General features: G+C 43.4%; 1 long non-coding RNA gene across 2 annotated transcripts; it reads left to right on the forward strand.

Annotated features, from left to right (window-relative positions):
• The first annotated feature begins 4948 nt into the window (after positions 1 to 4948).
• LOC120498770 lies at positions 4949 to 18605 on the forward strand. 2 transcript variants are annotated; one of them, XR_005626730.1, is made up of 4 exons: positions 4949 to 5077; positions 5585 to 5774; positions 11700 to 11775; positions 17655 to 18605. It is a non-coding gene; the product is annotated as an uncharacterized LOC120498770 (long non-coding RNA). The 2 variants fall into 2 exon arrangements; XR_005626731.1 differs by lacking the exons at positions 11700 to 11775; positions 17655 to 18605 and adding an exon at positions 9212 to 9828.
• Positions 18606 to 19031: the final 426 nt, after the last annotated feature.

Here is a 19031-nt window from a genome sequence, read left to right on the forward strand (position 1 = left end):
CCAGTGGCTCCTGTGTCTGCAGCAGCTCTGCTTCCCCCATGCTCGGGGCTCGCTGCACGTGTCTTTTCTCTTCCCACTGCTGGTCAGGACAGGCCTCCTGCTCATCCTTCAGTTCACCAAAAGGGTCTCAGCCCCTCCTCTAGCACCTGAAAACACAGTGCTGGGAAGGTCAGCGGTGGCAGGGGTGAAGGCAGAACTGGAGTAAGCACTGCACCCTTGTGCTGACAGCCCCTGCAATTGCCTTCTGTCTAGGTGAGAATCTCTCAGTGATTACTGGCTCTTCTGATTTTCATCAGCTGGAGACCTGCATCTTTGGGATTATCCTCTCAGCATCTTTGCCTACCCCTTAATGTCACAGGCTTTGGACTATTAGTCCACTTATAGCTTGTCTCAATTCCAGCCACATCCTCCTGCAAGGGTAACTCACAAATAAAGCAAAGTGGGAGTTGCCATGTTAATGTGCTTTCCTGGAGCCCTTGGGGAAAGGTCCTGAACATGATTTCTTCCGCTTGGATGGAAAGAGGAATTTCTGTTAGAGCCTCCATGAAATTACAGTCTTCTTTTTTTTTATGAAATGTAAACCAAAGTAAATATTACCTTAGAGTCTCCTATTCGTGTTGCAATAAAATGAGACACTTCCTTGGAAATGAGTTTTAAGACATGAGTCTTGTAATGTCGGGGTTTATTGGAGTGGAGTTCACAGCTGACCTGAGGTCTGGAGGGTTTGGAAGCAATATTCTGTGTGAACTTTCCCTTCTCCAGCACATGAGGTGCAAAACTGGCCAGTTATTCAGAGACTTCCCCACCCTTCGTAAGCTCGTGTGCTCATATATCTCTCATGGTACATAAAGAATGACATATTGCAGTGAATCTGCTAAGAATAGCTTGTAAAATACATCATTATATGAATCAGCCTCATTAGAAGTCTCCTTCTCTCATGATTTAAACCAGACACAGGAATGGAAACCAGTTTTTTTTTTCTCTCCTGCTGGCATGTTGTACTCAACAAATGTTGAAACAGAAGAAAACAATTCTCTGAACTCAAGGCCAGAAGTAGAAAGTAAGTACTGCATTACCCTGATGCCTTTCTGGCATAATTAAGGTCTTGGGTGTTTCCCTGGATGTATGACTTTCCAGCTTCATTAATAAAATATTATGTTGCTCTTCTGAGCAGCACATAGCTGCATTCCTCACATACCCCCAATCCCCCCGACTCAGGACCCTGTAACACCTCACTTTCAGCATCCTCAGCCATCCCAGGCCTTTCTCCCACAGCTGCTGCTGTTTATGAAGGGGATTATACAACATGGTGCCTGTGATAGCAGCAGACAAGGCTGGCCCAGGAGGCCTCTCAGCCCTTTTGGCTGCAGGGACTTGTGCACCAGATGCCACGGCTGTGTGACTCAGACCTCATTCAAATTGCTTGTCTGCTGCCAGTTAACTCAGTGAAGGCAGTGTTTGACTCTGACAAGGCAGATGCAACCCCAGCAACAGCCCAGGGGTGGCTGCAGCTCTGGGCTAGTGCCATGTCATGCAGGACTCGTGGAAACAAAGGGATGGCTCTGTGCTCCAAGGCAGTGAAACAAAGCCTTTCACTCCCATTTGTAGAGCTCACTGACAAACTGCAGGTACAGCAGCTTTTTATTGTTTCTCTCTTGTCACTTCAGGGTTAGAGAATGTTGTATTTCTTTTTATTTCTTTTAAACCATGCCAGCACACGCCCTCCACAGCACACTGCCTTATAAACCTCTGGCTGCACTCTTCTGAATCACACTGATTTTTTAATTAACTGTTGTAAGATCAATTACTCAGCTGCCCTGGGTTGCTCTGGCCTCCTGTTGCTTCCAACCATGCAACCCTGGTTCTCTCTCCCTGGTTAGCTCTGCGTTGGGGTCTGGTCACCACAGAGCCTTGTTGGCTGAACACCACCACGTGTTTGTCTCCCACCCAAGATTTTGGGCCAAGGACAACCCCAGGAGGCTTGTCACAATCAAGACATTGTTTGCAGGCAACCTGTATTTATCTTGAGCTTACTTGTTTGTTAAGCTCTGCTTTGACTTTTGCAGAAGTGGGTCAGAAACGCAGTCTGGATGAAACCTGCAGAGGTGATGAGCAGCCTCTGCCCAGGCCATGGAGGCTCCACAGAAAGCACCACTGCCTGTTCCCACAGGCTTCAGACACTGCCCTTCTATCCTGCAGTGTCCTCAGGCTGCTCTGGAACCTGCAGTGCCCTTGGTTGCTGCCAGTGCAGTCACTTCAGTGCACCTGGGAGCATCCCCAGGCTGGATTTCAGCACCACGTCTGCCTGGAGGGGATGGGCCTGCTGGGATGGCCAAAGCTGCACTAAATAACCACAGACAGACACAGGCTGGGAGTTCTGCCCCGGGGAAGGAAGGTTCTTTGGCTCTCCTGTGCTCTGGGTAGCTGTTATTTTTTGTCAGTAGGAAATACAAATGCCTGATTTTCCTTCTGCCAGAGTTTGGGTGTTCTAGCAGGTGGTCAGTAGATGGTGCCGAGGGTTCAGCACGTCCCAGGGATGAAGCACTGTTTGCAAATATCTGGGTACTTTGTGCAATTGCACCTCACCCAGTGGCATTTCAGGGTGTAGAACAAGCACATTTTCCCTTTATTTCTGGACTTGGTCATCCTTATCCACACATTTGCCTATGTGTCATGATTTGAAGGAATTATTTTTAATAGCAATTTACATAACCTTCATGTCACTGATGCTTTTGCTATGACAGAAATGGGTTTACTTTTGTCTCTCTCTCACTTTGTTCATCAATAACCATTTTAACAAGGCCTGCTGTGTTTCAGCTGTGATTTTCACCTTAGGACTGTGCATCCTTTGCAATACAAGCCTTGCCTGCTGCCCCTTGGATTTGAAAGTGAGGATCTGGTTCCCAAAGCTGGGATTTCACAGCTGTGGTCTGGCTGGTTTCCTATCAGCACATACAAAAGCAGTGAGCACACAGCAACAGCTCAATACTCACTTCAAACCCCAGCCTTCTCAGCTGGAACAACTGCTGGGTTTGAAGTTGTTTTGTTAACTTCTTTGGCTAATTGATAACATCTGCACCTCACCACCCTTCCTCGCCTCTCTAGCTGCTTTCAAATAGATGCACAGATAATACTGTGGCAGATCTCTGTTTCTGTACTAGTGATCTATTGTTACACTTTTGGAAAATTGTGTGAGAATTGGGGGGGTCTTTGAATAAAGCCTCCTTTATAAAGGCTCCTTTCACACAGTCTCAGAAACAAGCCCAGAGACACCAATAAACCCTCATGCTATTAATTTGGCATTTCTCTTGTGATCAGATAAAAGAACTTATGATTTCACACTTTTCCCCTCCTCTCCTTTTCCCTACCATGTTTTGTAAAGGTGAAAATTTATACTTGGTCTTTAAAATATTTGAATTAGCATTTATTTCTCATTAGTTTTAATTTTCTTCACATTACAATGGAAGGATCAGGAACTGGTATATGTGATATTTTAGTAAATAAAATCCTTGTATTCAGGATCACTCTTGAAGTCTGGTAATACACAGTGACACCATATAGGTCCCAAGGAGACATTATGGTTGTAATGGAAATATCATATATCTCATATCCCAGGTCTGATATATCAACTCAGCAATAAAAAGAAACAGGATATTTGCAACTATATTTTAAACAGGGATTTTTCTGTTACTATGAGAACATGGATTACTCAGAAATTTTGGTGAGAAAACTCCTTAATGGTTTCATCAATGTCTAACCCCACGAGATTTCAGTTCTCTCACTGCTATTTGAAATAGCTGTTAATGAAAATCAGAAATAAATGAGCGTGGTTCATTGGTGCCTGCATGTCCCCCCCTGAGCTGGGTCTCAGTGCAGGTCAGATTCTCTCTTCTCTCAGGCTGCAGGATTCCCAGGATCAGATTTGGGTTATGCCTAGAGACACGTGTGCCCTGTGACCTCCCCCCACCTGGACACCTTTCCCTTTTGGCTGGGCAGAGGTTCCCTGCTCCATCTCCCTGCTGGTGCTGCTGAGCTGGCTCTGGAGGTGTCTGTGCTGTGCAGGGAGCTGATGTCAGCTGAGCTCGAAGGGTTGATGTTGCTCAGCCAGCCAGGAGAGCCAGTGAATTTCCTTGTAAAAGGAATTGCTTAGGATTCAGGGAGACTTGTGTTACATAAGGCTTTGAAAACAACATTTGACACAGGATAGGGCTATCCCCTTTATGAAGTCCCCAACAGAACCCACATGCTGCCATGAGCACTGTCATTATTGCAATTCTTTTATTTTGTGCCCTTTCAGCACCACCAGCACCCACAAAAAAGATAAAATCCCAAATACAGATACCATAACTTCACCTAATGCAAGCTCAGCACATTTGGTCTTAATCTGAGGGCCTGGACTGGGATGAGTTCTGCAGGGCTGTAATAAAATAAATATTTTCCTGCACTGGGAACAGCTCAGGGAAAGGTTCAATGTCAGGTCAGCAAAGGGAGCTCTTTAACCATGTTTTGCTAGACATGGACCATATCCTTCTCTAGGAAACTGTCAGAGCTCCATAGTGCCTGTGGATGGGAAGTGATTGAAAGTTCTCACCTCTTGCTTATTTTAAATGTTAGATTTGGTTGGAATTTGAGCAAAGTTGGGCAGTGGGTATACAGCCCAGCTTGCAGCAGTAAGAATGTTTCCACCAGAAAAACAAAAATTCTTAGTGAATGAACGACTTTTGGTTGGAAGTCCCTTTCCTTCCCTGCTCAAATTGGATTACTTGCAGGAACAAAGGGAACAAGCAGCCCTGCTGCAGCAGACCAGTCCCAGGTGAGTAAGGCTGAGCTACTTAACAACTGGCAGTATAGGAAGAGCTCCTTTAATTGTTTTTTCAAACAAACCTGAACCCCTTGTTCTGCTATTTTAATGCAGGAAGCAAGGGAAATGTGATCCACAGGTGCATTATAAAAGGGAAGGCAGAGGTACAGGGGAAGGAAGCTTGCCTTTTGCTGCAGTGTGAGACAGTGCCTGGATGTCTTGTGTCATTGCACATCTGGTGCAGAAATAACCTGAACATCAGAAGAATTTGTTAAGGTTAGTAGCTTTCTGTTCCTTTGCAGACTTGTTTTTTGGTATACCACAGAGGAGCAAAAACCTCCCTCCTGCTGCCAGGTCATTCAGAACCCATTCCTAAGAGATTGTGCCTCACCAAAATTCCTGGTGTCAATACTACTACAAACTCAGGATAGTTTCCTTTCAATTTCCTGGGAACTGATTAGGACCTCTGGAAATAAAATACCATTCTTTGGGTGGGGATTCCTTAGATTAAACTATTTATTGAGCGCTACCTTTCTACAGCTGTGTACTGCTGCAAACTCAAGATGGTTTCCTTTCAATTTCCCGGGAACTGATTAGGACCTCTGGAAATAAAAGAACATTCTTTGGGTGGGGATTCCTTAGATTAAACTATTTATTGAGCAACTTTCCTAAAGGTTGATACTTTTCTAGTTTGAGACTAATTAATCTCTAACTTAAGCATGCATTTTTAGTTATTGAATGTTCTCTCTTTTGTACTTGGCAGAAACTTTTTTTCATTTCCAGACTTGTAACAGCCCATGCAAAGAACTCAAGGTTTTGAACAAATTCAAAAAGAGGACTTTGAGCAGAGCTGGAAATGAGTGCAGGAGTTCTGGGTCAAGGTACCTCTGACTGATTAATTATCCACTGATGTGATTCAATCTCCAGAAAGATCAGACATACCCACCATAAACCAACCAAGCTCAAAGCAAAGGTATGGGATGCACAGCTGCAGACCTAGGTCAGCAGGAAAGCCATTGTGGGCTCATACAAGTGGATGATGCTCCACACCTGGGCTTAGATATTCTGCTGCTTATGTAAATTCATCAAATGTATTCCATGTGCTCTCACACCTCTTGGAAGAGCCTAATTCTCCTTGTTGAATGAAAGATGTATTTATTGAGACACTTCAGAGGCCACTCTAGGAAATGCAGGTGGTTCTCATGGTTGGACCTGGATCACAAATGAAGACTTTTGCAGCATTTTCAGCAGAGGACTTTCAAGCAAAGATTGAGTATTTATGTTTTTGTTTGCTGTCAGTCAGTGAGAGGGTGATGTGTCCTGTCCTTGCAGAAGCTGGTTAAGTGAAAGTATTTCTTTATGACCATTGCCATTTTCCCCTTAATTTTGGTGCAGCACTAATCCCTCTTCTTTCAGGGTGTGTCAGTACACTTACAGACTATGATAAGTTGCCCAGCATTGAAGGTTTTACAACCTTATGTATATTTTTGAATTTTTTTTGGGACACATATAGATCATGTTAAAAACCAGAAGTCCATTGTTCAATCAATCAAGTTAATCCTGGTGCTCCTTGATAACTATAGCTATCACATTTCAGAGTGATTTTATTGGATATTACTGGGATTACTTGTAGTAGCCACTCAGTCTAGACAGGGGTTTCTATTACAGAGAACACAGACAAAAGGGTAAGAAATATTAATGCCCAACATCCATTAACCATGCACAAACTGCATATCAGAGAGTGGATCCTGTTCACTTGGCTGGGGGTCTCCCTCCCTTTTGTTTATCTCTCAGAAGACCACTGGCTTCTTAATTAAAAGGAAATACATTGTCTTAATAAAGGAGTAAAAAAGTAAGGAGCTGCTTGAAAAAATTACCTCTTAGAGCTCATAAAAATTAGAGACATTTCAATCAACAGTCCCAATACTGAAAGGCCTGAGTAATTTGCCCCAAAATCTCTGGGATGTCTTTCTCTTCCCACCTTTTTGTGAGATGGGAGCAGTCACGGTGATCTTGCTTTGAAACTTGGAAGGATCTCCCACAGTCCTGTTGTGAGAAGTATGATGAAACACTCACCAGAGCTGGGTAAAATCATACTGCCTGGGCTTTCTGAAACAAAGCCTGTGGAATGAGAAGCACTCCAGGAATGCTGTGCCTTGAATAAATGTGATGGGGCAGTGATGCTGTTCCCACTGTCCCTTGGAAGAGAGCTCTGCTCAATTAGGACTGTTGGCTGAATAAAATTAGACCTAGTTAACGAGGCACTGAGTGAGGTAATGAAGTTAAACTCCAAAGCATTTCAAAATCTCGTTTGATACTACCCACATGTTCATAGAATCATAGCATATGGGCAAACATTGTATTTGCTGCCTAGACCACTTGTGTCAGACTGTATTTTGGATAGGACATATTTCAGATTGTTGTCAAATTGCCCATCATAACATGAGCTCCACCAGGTCTTTGAGAGAATTTTGGGAGTCAGGGGAACAGTAGAAAAATCAAACACTGCTTGCATGTGGCTTGCTGTCCTGCATTCATGCATGCAAAGACCTTGATGTCCTTTTGTTCTTCTTTTGGGATCAAAAGTTATTGATCCTGTTGTTGGGAAGGGTATGGGATCATGTAGAAGCAGAAGAGTAAAAAACTTTTTTTTGTTGGAGGGTGGGAATGAAAAACTAATTCCCTAGTTATATTAGAAGCTTGCAATTATATCAAGATCCCCTTAATTCCTGGGTCATGAGGTTGATTATGGACTATAGAGACATAAATCAAGATTTCCCTTCAAGACTGCAGCTTGGTGTAGACTTGGAGAAAATACTCTGCATGCCAGTGCTCTCAGCCCCCTTTTGCATCTGACAGCTGATGTTGGTGTGTTTGAACATGCTCTGGGGGCACTGGGGCTGTGTTAGGCCTGTTCTCACTATGTCTGTCATGCAGCTCCTGGGGCCCAGCCCTGCTCATCCCTAATCCCCCAGAGCAAACCAGCCTGGGAGCGGAAACCTTGTCTGCTGTGGGCAGAGCACAGCCGTGGGTCTGGTGGGTCCCCCTTGCTTTACATCCCTGTTTTACAAATGGAAATGCTGCCATCATGGAGCTCCAGATTTATCCAAGTATTCCCTGATTCCCTGGGTCAGGTGAAGCAGCAGTGATGCCCTTGATGCAGTTATGGCTGTTACAATAAGTTACTTGTACTAAACCCATGGAGCTGGGCAAAGAGTTGGGTTCCCTCAGGTTTTAGACTCAGCCATGAACACTTTTTCTTCTGTTGTATGTATTTATCTTGATCCAGCAGCTACAGGTCTGCTTGCCCTGACAGATCTCTTCCCTTAAACTTTCATTTCATGGTAATAAACCATGAATTGCCAGGGTATTTCTCAATGGAGTGTCAGAAAGGAGAGGGCAGCATAAATTTCTGCTCTTGCTTCCAGGAAGGTTATCTTCCGAGAAGAATTATTGTTATAGAACATCAAGATCACAGCATACAAATATATATATATAAATTTGAGGCTGTTTCTAATAAGCATTGTCTCTAACCTGTGGTTCAATCTGGTTTAAATGTTCTCAACTTTTTGGGCAAATAACAGCCTAGAACAATATTTTTAGGAAAGGATAATGCTGGGCTGTGGCTGGGAATTTTGTGACTTTCACAACCCTTCAGAGGGCTTGGAGTAATGTCTGTACTTTTCAAGAAACAAAAAAACCCCACCCTCAGCCTGGAAAATCTTAAACTAAAACACCAGTCAAGACAACTTGCAACTTTCACTTTGTGTTGCTGATGTGAGGGTTCTTCTTTTCTGAATATAACTGGAATTTCTGAATTTGTTTGCTTAGTTTCTTTTCTCCTTTTTTCATACTTTCTTCTGGTACTTTCCTGAATGCCACTCAAGTTATTGCAAACTGAGCAATCAATGATGCTTCACCAATGTAATTAATTTTGGACCAAACGTTTTTCTTTAAACTTTGTCAGAGATGTGAATGTTTTGGAATTTAGGCTATGAAGGAGGCAATTATCCATGGGAAAGGCTGGCTGGTGCTGCTTCAGCCACCTGTGGGAGATCCTGATTTTCTTCCTTCTGACAGGTTTTGGATGACTCTTGGAGTTTAAATGATAATTGATAACATTATTCATCTCAGTGATTCTCTTGGCTATGCTCTTGCTTTGACATTAGTTTTTAATAAAACTTGCCACTTTAAATTTCATTTTAAACAGAAAAAAAAAGTTTTTAAAGTTTCAGATTTGGAAACTTTTACAGAGCTTAATAAAAATTCACTTGGGCAAAGCACAGTAGACAACTGTATTGGTACTGATGGTTTCTATTTAAAAAACATGTCTGTTTTGTTTGCTGCATCTTGCAGCTGCTGAGATTCTTTGTCTTGCTTCCTCTAAGTCTTTCTCTTGGCATCTCACAGGCATCAGAGAGGGGGGAAAGTGCCTCCAACACTACCATTGCAGAGAAGTTGATTTTGTTCTCTCTTGTATGACTCAGACCTTGTATCGGTGTGGGGACAACCTGGACAACAGCAGGGATGCTTTCAGTAAACTGGGATGGTGAAACACCCTACCATGCTTTATAAACTATTATAAACTAGATATTTAGGCAGCAGGATGGACAAGTGCACCAGTTCTTCATGCAGGAGAAAGAGACCTTAATCCTCACTGCTGCTCCGTGACCCTCCCGTCAGGTAACTGGGCAAAGTGCTCCCAGGAAAGCTTGTTGGGACAGAGATTGTGTTGAGCTGTTTGCAAGGTTCTGTAGAGACAGGAATGACAGTGCTCTGGGAATCCTGCTCTGCTTTTGGATCTGGCATTCAAAGGACAGAAAAGCAACAGCAAAACAACTCACAGAGTAACACAGATGACTCCAAGAAAATGATTTAAGGGAAAAAAAATCACATATAAATGTACTGGGTAAAACATCTGTCTGGGGAGTCTGGGATCTGACTCATCCTGCTGTCACATTCCTGGATGTCCCTTGCATCTCTAGGAAGAAGTTAGCGATTGAAGAAAAGGAAATAAATAAAGTTAATCTCTTGCCTAGCTAGTAGCTGTATCTCTTTGCCAGCTTAGCACTTCTGGCCTGTATATCCATGCAGGAACCCCAGTTGTACTTCTTTTTATGTGTATTGACTTAGTGAAGTGCAAACATGTTAAAAAGTTCACTTTCTCCTTTATACGAGTCTATAAAAAAGCTCTTAAAAATGGACTCATAGTGTTTCAATGAGACAAATGAGTGATCAGCTGAGACCCAACAGTCCTTTCCAATGGATTAGGTGCTTGTGTGAGAAATTCTAGGATGCTAATCAGCCTGGAGAATTTTCATGCCTCCAGCACTATGTAATGACAGAAAATATTGCAATGCCTCCAAGTTAAAATGGGACAGGCAAGGGGGATGCAGTAATAGGTATCATTCCTGATATTTGATTCCAGCTACAACGAGGCTTTCAGAAGTCTCTAGGCAGCAGAGATTTCTTACGCATTTATGGACACTGGGGTAAAACTAAACATATCCACTCTAGCCTGGAATTTTTTCTAACAGCTATTTGGACACAGTAATGTACAAAAATAATTATAAACACATGCACAAGTAGATCAGTGTGTGTTTTCTGTGCCTGCCTTTTGGAGGAATCACACATTAACATATTTTCTGAATTTTGAAAATGCACTGCAAAATTGTAGCTCAATAAATGGAACTTTATATGTTTGTCTAAACTGATGACACCAGTATAAAATAAAGATATTTTCCAGTTGGGATTTAGGTAGCTGTAAGACATGACAGAAGTGTTCATAATTAGACATTTCAGCACAAATTTGAATTCTCATGGAGTTGATCCAAAACCAGTTCTCCAGCAAAGCATGTGTCTGTTTAAACACTTACTGTGGAAGGGATCGATCCCACTGCCAGAGCAGTAAAACATATATTTTCTGTGATAGCACAGAAGTGGGTCACAGTTTACCAGAAGGAATCACTTACTGTACAGAGCTGTTAGACTTCATTTCTGTACATTAGGAATTTTTGAGTTATGTCCTGTCACAGCTGCAGGCGTGCAAGTGCTGTGTTTATATTCTGTGTTAGTCACTGAGAAAATAAAGATGAAAAAAAGAGGGTATTTCTTCAGCAAGAGGGTGGTGAGGTCCTGGCACAGGCTGCCCAGAGAAGCTGTGGCTGCCCCATCCCTGGAAGCGTTCAAGGCCAGGTTGGACAGGGATTGGAGCAGCCTGGTCTGCTGGAAGGGGTCCTTGCCCATGGCAGGCTCTGGAATTGGGATATCTTTAAGGTCCTTTCCAATCCAAACCATTCTATGATTTATTTCATGTTGGTGGTATTGTTGTTTTGGGAGGTAAAGAGTAAAACTGAGGCATTTCAAAACAGCCCTCAGGATGGTTGGTTCTGTACAGGCTTCACTGAGCATTAAAGGATGCACCTGAGTTGGTGCTGAAATGGTTAATTAATAACAGGGCTGGGAAATCAGCTTTCTGCCTGGCACAACTGCTTCAGGAATCCTGCCAGGAGCCAGGAGCTGAAAGCCTCACTAAAACCAACAGGGCAACACCATTAAATGCCTGGAGTCTTAAATGATTTGTGGTTTGTCAGGGTGACACGCTTGTGGTCTTCATGCAAATGCAACCTGAGAGACATCCCTGCTATTTACAGAAATGTGTAAGTAATGTAGCTTGTGAGTGTTCATGTTGTCATTACAAGAACAAAATTTTATCTGCATAATTACAAAATTATATTCTGGTAGGGATTCTTATTTAAGCCTGTTACATGCTCCAGTAAAGCAGAAAATCCCTTCCTGAGCACCGTTAATAATGGAGCATTAAGAATACACTGTTTTCTTTTCTTGCTTTATATACATCTATTTATTTTTAAAACAACTATTTTCTGGTGCTTTCTAGGTTTCTTTCCTGGGTGCTGGAGGGAGCATTTCCCTGGAGATGGCTACAAGAAGGAATGTCTGTAGAGTCATATCTGGTAATGTTCCTGTGCCTTGCTGGGATCAGCCCTTTCTCTCCACAGTCTGCAGCAGGGCCTGGCACAGGGAATTTAGGTGGGCAGTGGAGTGGGCAAGGTTTGTCAGCTCTGAGGAAAGTGCATGGCCCAGGAGAGGTTGATAATATTCATGGATTTCTTTCTTTAAACTGAACTTTATTGTGCAAAAATTCATGATATTTAGTGGTGGGCTTGGCAGTGTTAGGTTAATGGTTGGACTTGATAATCTTACTTTTTTTTTTCAAACTTACAATATTCTGTGGTTCTATAAGATGCCAGAGGACTGAAATATCTCTTATTTCCCCCCCTAACAATCTTACTGGCAGAATTCAGTGAAGTGAACATGCCCTCAGGGATGCCCCAAGCATTAACTCACATCTGGGCAGTACCACCTCCAGGATGGAGGGCACTGGGAATCCTTCTTGGGGGCTGTGGGGCCTTTCCAGGACGTGCTGTTATGCAGGGTCCTTGCAGCTGTTGGGTGCAAGGCTTCTCTGGAGGCCCCACCAGCCATTTCTGATGCTCAGTGAGCCAGCCCTGCCCTCTCCACACCTGGGGAATAAAGGTGCTACATCATCCTGTACAGTCCTGTGATAGGATTGGGAAACATGAAATAATGTTCTTAGAAATGAAAAGGGAAGGAAAGGAGTGGGAACCCCACACAGAGAAGCAGGTGAGGAGGGAAGGGCAGAGAGGGTAACTCCTGGCAATGAAGCTTTCCTGGGGGCAGCCCCACTCTGGGCAGAACCTGCCTGGCCTTCTCCTTCCACTGGTGCTGCTTGTGCACAACAGGGCAAACAGCCAATGATGATTTTAAAAAGGACACTATCAGTCAGTGAGCCACTGGGAATTTGTGCCTGGGAAGGCTGAGGAACCTCCAGTGTTCAGTGCTGCCTCCAGCTGAGAGGTGCTGGCTGGGCAGGGAGCAGGGCAGGGTCCTGCTCAGCAGGACAACCCAGAGCTGCACTGTGCCCTGCTGTGTAGGATGGCTCAGCAGGACAGCCCAGAGCTGCTCCCTGCCCTGCTGGGGAGGATGGCTCAGCAGGATAACCCAGAGCTGCTCCCTGCCCTGCTGGGGAGGATGGCTCAGCAGGATAACCCAGAGCTGCTCCCTGCACTGTCCTGCAGGGTCCATGGATATATCACCTAGTGATGTGGGAAACGAGCTGGTCTTGCCAGTTGTGTTAAGGCACAGCAGTAAATCAAAGAGTGGTAAAAGAAAGCAGGATTGACCCCTTCCTGGGTACTTGCAGGGCTGGAAGTGTAACACCAGTGTTAGTGGCTTTATTAGGGACATGTGCCTGCTTGGATTCCAGGCCAGTGGCTACACTGAGCAAACATTTGTGTGGATGGGAGGAGGGAACACATCTATTTTCCTGTGACAATACAAAGGATGACTAATTACACCAGCAACAGCTGCAGTGCACTTGAAACTACAGAAGATCAGCTGATCCCTACCATGCTTCCCCAGCCAACTGGCAACACCTGAGCCCTGCCAGGTAAAAACCAGGCTCTGTGCTTTGTCCAAGTCATTAGAGCTCCACTTGGAGAGAAGTGAGCAAGGAACAAGCTTTGCTTTACTTCTTAACATTGCTCAAAAAGAAAAAAAAAATACCTGGAATAAATATTTCAGTCCAAAGCAATATTTACTTGGGTGCTTAAAACTTTGTAAAATGCCCTGAAGGTCACAAGACATTCATCCTGCTGTGTATTTCTCTTTAAGAAGGTGCTTGTAAGTACTACTGGAACACATGTGTGATGAGGGGTTGCCATGGCAAACAGGTTTTGGCACTATTTAAGAGGGAGTTTTATTGCACAGCAGAATAAATAAGCATGTTAAAGCCACATACAGTAACTTGTTGGCACATACATTAATGCTCCCAAGGGCTGCAATAACTTAAGCACCCTCCCTTTAAACATTTTTCAGTGTTTTTTCTTTTTTATTGACTACATGCATTTAGTATTAGGGCTAGGAATGTCCCATTTCCACCCTCTTTTGAAGTGAGTAATTGAGGCAAAAAAAGAGGACCGTCTAATAAATCATAAAGGGGCATTGTGCACAGACAAGAGGGGCAATTTTCCCATTCCTAGCATACATGAGGATAAGCCAGTGTGAGACCTGTCTGTGTGCTAAATCCTGACTTGCTCCCTCTAGACATAGGAGTAGATTGGCGTGTTTATATTTCTGATGGAGCCTGAATAATCAGGAATAGTTTCACACTGTTTTCTGCAGTTTCTGTCTTGCTCTGTTGTGCCAGCCCAGTCTTCTCCCACATCACAGCAGCAAACTCATTACTTTGGCTTTACTGGTTTTATGAACCACCTGCTCTGTTCCCAGTTTGGCTCCCTGTCCACACCAGTGAGGAAGGCTCATTCCTCCCAGTGTTGAGGAAGTGCTGCAGGGAGGCAAGAGGCAAATCTGTGCCTGTGAGAGGGCTCAGGTTTGTGGTGCTCTTAAAGGTGAACATAAATTACATTTATAATGAAAGCTCTGCTTTAAGAAGAGTTATTAGTGTATTAGTCCAGGCTTTATTAGCTCGGAGGGCTGACAGCCATGTGGGAGGTGTGACACTGGCTCCCTCTTCTGTGGGAACCAGAAACTTTCCTGGGTTGCAGAACTTGGAAGCCGCCAAAAGCAGATGAGCAGATGAAGCCCCTGAAACCTCCCCCATCCCTCCCACCTCGGGACGTTGCTATAATTCACATTATTGTAGATGTGCTCAGGTAACGCCCAGCTGTGAGGCGGGGCACGGCTGCCTCCTCCCCTGGGGAGGGAAGGATGGCCCGGCACCCATCTGGAGCTGCTGGGAGCTGTGCCCTGTTTAAAACTGGGAGCTTGGCGAGTGTGGTGGACCCAATTCTCCTTAGTTTATTGGAGAAGAGAAATTACATCTCACCCTAAAAGGAGAGTGCAGGCAGTGCTGACTCCCATTATAGTCAGAGGAAAATCTGGATACATATTCCCTATAGTTTTAGGATGACAGCTGTAACATATTTTACTCTTAGAACCCTTTTTGCCTCCTGCTTCATCACCAAGATTACTAGACACCCTTCAGTAAGGCTTGGACTGATCATCAGAGCTACTTGTTTCTCAGGGCCAGGCTGGATGAACAGCCTGGTGTAGTGAAAGATGTGCCTGCACATGGCAGGGGTTGGAACCAGGTGATCTTCCAGGTCCCTTCCAACACAAACCATTCTGTGATTCTCCTCTATGATTCTAAACTTTCCTGTACACTCGGCAATTGCAGAAGCATGCTTGAGCCTCAAGAAACAAGGGAGAAAAAAGAGAGTTCATTATTTTATGAAAGGTACACATTTGTAATATTGCATACTGATGGGTTCATTATGAATTACAATTTGTTGAACAGGCAGATTCCTGCGGGAGGAACAGTGCACGACGAAAAAAGAAAGGTAAAAGGAGGGAGGTGATTTTTATCCTGCAAAGGTGTCTCCTGGGCGTACCCAGAGTGGAAGATATACCATTTCCTTCTAGCTGTTTGGATTTGTTTGCAATTAAAGTCTAGTGGAGCTGTCAGGGGCTGTTGACAAATATATTATAACCAACTTAGGTTAAGCGAGTTACTTAAAATTAATCCATCCCTGCACAACACTCCTGTTTCACTTCACAAGAATGTGCCAGGAGGAAGGAGTACAATCCTGACCACATTGGGAGAACCTCCTCAAGGTGGAAATTTGCAAATAGGGCTACTGTAGTATGTAATGAGAAGCTGCAGGGCTTTCAATTATCCCACATAGTCTGTCTCTTTGCAACTTGACTGACAGCTAATTATGCTGGTGCCATTTTTTTGGCAGTGGAATTTAATCTCCCAGATGGAAAGCAAATCAATCTGCCCATTGCTGCAGCTGAGGCATACTTTGACTCAACTTTAATTTATTCTCCTAAGCCTAAGAAGGTTAGTCATTTCAAGGTACAAAAATATCAAATTTCTTCCGTTAACCAGGCTGGTGAAAAGGTGGGGAAGAGTTGGGATTTTATGGGCTGTGCTGTGAAACATCGTTGCTCCTTCCTTTGTATTAGGAAACAGCAGTATCATCTCCCCTTGATTCCTGGTTGTGGAATCTAACAAGGAAGAAGCATTTATGAGCAGGTTGCTAGTGATAATGGTTAAACATGAATTGTGGAGGCATTAAGTGGGATTCTATGGAGGAGCAAACTAAATCTCTGAAGAACTTGACACAAAAAGGGATCGGTGGCAATTTTCAAGCGCTTTAGCCAGTGTGCAATAGCCTGGCTCCCTCTGGGTTTCATGCCAGGGATATAAATACAATCCTCCTACTTACCTGCACTCTTCAGGCCTATCAATTATGCTGCTCCTTCCGAGTTGCAGTTACAACTTGAGGTATTACCATCCTCTGTAAAAGCAGCACAGGGCAGAGTGTGTGACTGGTTAGCACTGGCTACAGACCTCATCTCCGACTACCAGCACCTGCAGCTCCTGTCAGTGCTGTTTCTCAGGCTAGAAACCCAATTTTAGCTGGGATCAAGGGGAAGGGAGCTCACAAAAACTTGGTGCTAATGAATGCTGGAAACCTGGAGCCTTATGTTTCTGTAAACTTTTGCCTCTCTGGTTGTTTCAGTCTGAGCATGGTTCTGATGTCTTGTCTGTGTGTTATTGTTTTCCCTTTTAGAGTGCTTCTTCTGAATTCTCTGTAGATGTTTAAGGCCAAGTTGGATTCAGCAACCTGGTCTAGTGCAAAGTGTCCCTGCCCAAGGCAGGGAGCTGGAAAGAGATGATCTCTAAGGTCCCTCTGACCCCAACCATCCTAGGACTCTGATTCTACTCTGGTTTTTGGAGTTTATACTAATAGGAAGGTTCCTGATTCACCTTCTTACTGAAAAAAAGCATTTCTAAAAATGCTTTGCTCACACCTAATGACTCCAGTTCCAGTCTTCCTCAAATTTTTACAAACTACAGTCACTTCAGTGACTCTCCTTAGTACTTGGTGCTAAAGGATTACACACTCTCCTGTCTAGCTATTAGCACCTATCTTTTTGTATTTCCATATTATCCTTATGATTATGTTAATACTGCTTCCAATGGACCCTTGAATTGCATTTCCCAATTGTGATAAAATCTTGTACATGGAAACATTTTTGGTGAAAAATTTCTGGAGATGTCCTGATGTTGTCCCATTGGTGCTTTTGTTTGCCCTGCTGCACACTGCTTCTCCAATGTTATAATTATGAGGGCCTGAGTAATTAATCTAAAATTATTTTTTTAAATCCATCACTCATTAAACAATTAGAATAATTATTTGTTCTCAACTATGCTGCAAGTTTAAACGCTGATGATAAAATGTAGTGTCAGACCTGTAACCTCTGAGTCAAGCACATGGAAGCAATGCAGTCCCACCTACTCTTTGCCTGGTTGCCTGCAAATAGGGAGCAGTGGGATCTCCAGGATGCAGCAGGGACCAGGACAGGCAAAATCTCTGCCATGTGTCTCTCAGTGTCATCCTTGCTCAGCCACCTGACTTCTGATGTGAATTGAAAATGCTATTGGCCACAAAATGCTTTAACATTTTACTTTTTTAACTTGAAAGTATTGAAAAATCTAGAGAATGTTTATTTTAACTGCTGTGTTCAGGTAAAAGACAGAATGAACTTACCAGAAGAGAAGAAGCTGTAAAGGCACCTCACTGACATTTTTCCATGTGTGGTCTTCCCAAAGTATGATTTTTTTTTTTTTTTTTTTGGCAAGTGAAGCTTGCTTTAGCTCCAACAAGCAAAATGCCACAGAGATTCCCAAAGTAATATCCTGGCCCCAGTGCACAGGCTAGCAGGAATTTCTCCTCTTGTTTTCCTTGTTATGAATGTAACCTGATATGTTACTTTTTAGGTTCTTGAATAGGTGCCATAATCTGCCCAGGCTGCCTGAGGTCAAGCTTGTTCTGGGATCTCTGGGTCTCTTGACAGAGCCTGCTGGATGTTGGGACCTTGGAGCAGCACTCCTTGGGCTGTGGGTGAACACAGATGGCTCTGGGCTGCTGGAGGAGGAAGCAGAGGATGCTCTGGTGTTTGTATGGAGAGAGAACATGGCAATCCCCCTCATGAGACCAGCTCCAACACTGCAAATGATTCTGGTTTTGCTTTTTCCTTACAAAAGCACCATAATCCCAGCAAATAAAATGGCACATCACAGGTGATCCCAATGAAGTCAGCCAAGCTTCTTATGAAGCCCACAGCTAAATAAGGAGCTGAGATGTGAGGCCAGAAGAAGCAAGTCCATGTGATTTGAATTGCAATTCAGTTTGCTTTAGGATTTTCTAGTTGAAAGACAAAAGTTGGCCCTCCCAGCCTGGTGCAGTGTAAGTGAGATCTGTTAAATGCCACTGGAGACTGTACTTTCAACCACCTAGAAAATAAATTGGATAAGCACTTCAGTTGACACTAAAACCTTCAGTTTAAAACACTCTCACATTAGTGAGATTTTATACAGTTTAATAAATTCTACACTGCTATCAGATCAGGATTCTGTTATCTGTATGCTCAGTGTGATGTGCGCTCTCCTGTGTTAAAAATCCCCTCTTGTACTGGAAAAAATCAAGGCCCATTTCAGTCCAAGTTAGCTGCTCATGAGAGTTTTTTGACGTTTTTCAATTCTTTTAGTGACATCTAGTGAAACTTGGGGAAAGTGCAAGTTCAGCTGAACTCCAAGGAGCAATCCAACTGCAGTAGTAGATGCTTCACAATTAAATGCCCAAAGTACTGTACCTTATTTCATTTACTGTCCTTAAGCTGCTGTTTAAGAAATGCGCAAAATGAATTTTGGCCATTAAAATTTTTAAAGTTTGAGCTCATATTCTGATGAAACACTTTATGCATTTGAAGCACAAAAATAATTTACTCTTTGTTCCCTTTAACTTTGGGTATTTATTTAGAATAACTTTTATTTTATATTTTAAATTTTGCCTTCTGTTATTGGTGCCATTGCTTCTCTACACTTGAAGGCTCCAAGTATTTCAACTTCTACAAAGAACACCCCAAACTTTTGCAGGAATTCAAGCTACACATTTTCAATATTTGGTATTCCTGAACTTACTGAAAAGTCAGATTTGGTCTGCTTGTTGCCCTGGGCTAATCCAGACTGGATGTGAAATATTCTTTCATCAGCAAATGAAGTTTTCAGTAGAGATGAAAAACGTCTGCCTCCTACCTAGCAATCAGCTAAGAACTTCAAAGGAAGAGCTGCCTCCCTCAGAGCAGCATCCACATG

Source organism: Passer montanus, unplaced genomic scaffold (assembly GCF_014805655.1).
Source record: "Passer montanus isolate IOZ18808 unplaced genomic scaffold, ASM1480565v1 scaffold15, whole genome shotgun sequence".
NCBI classification, from domain to species: Eukaryota; Metazoa; Chordata; class Aves; order Passeriformes; family Passeridae; genus Passer; species Passer montanus.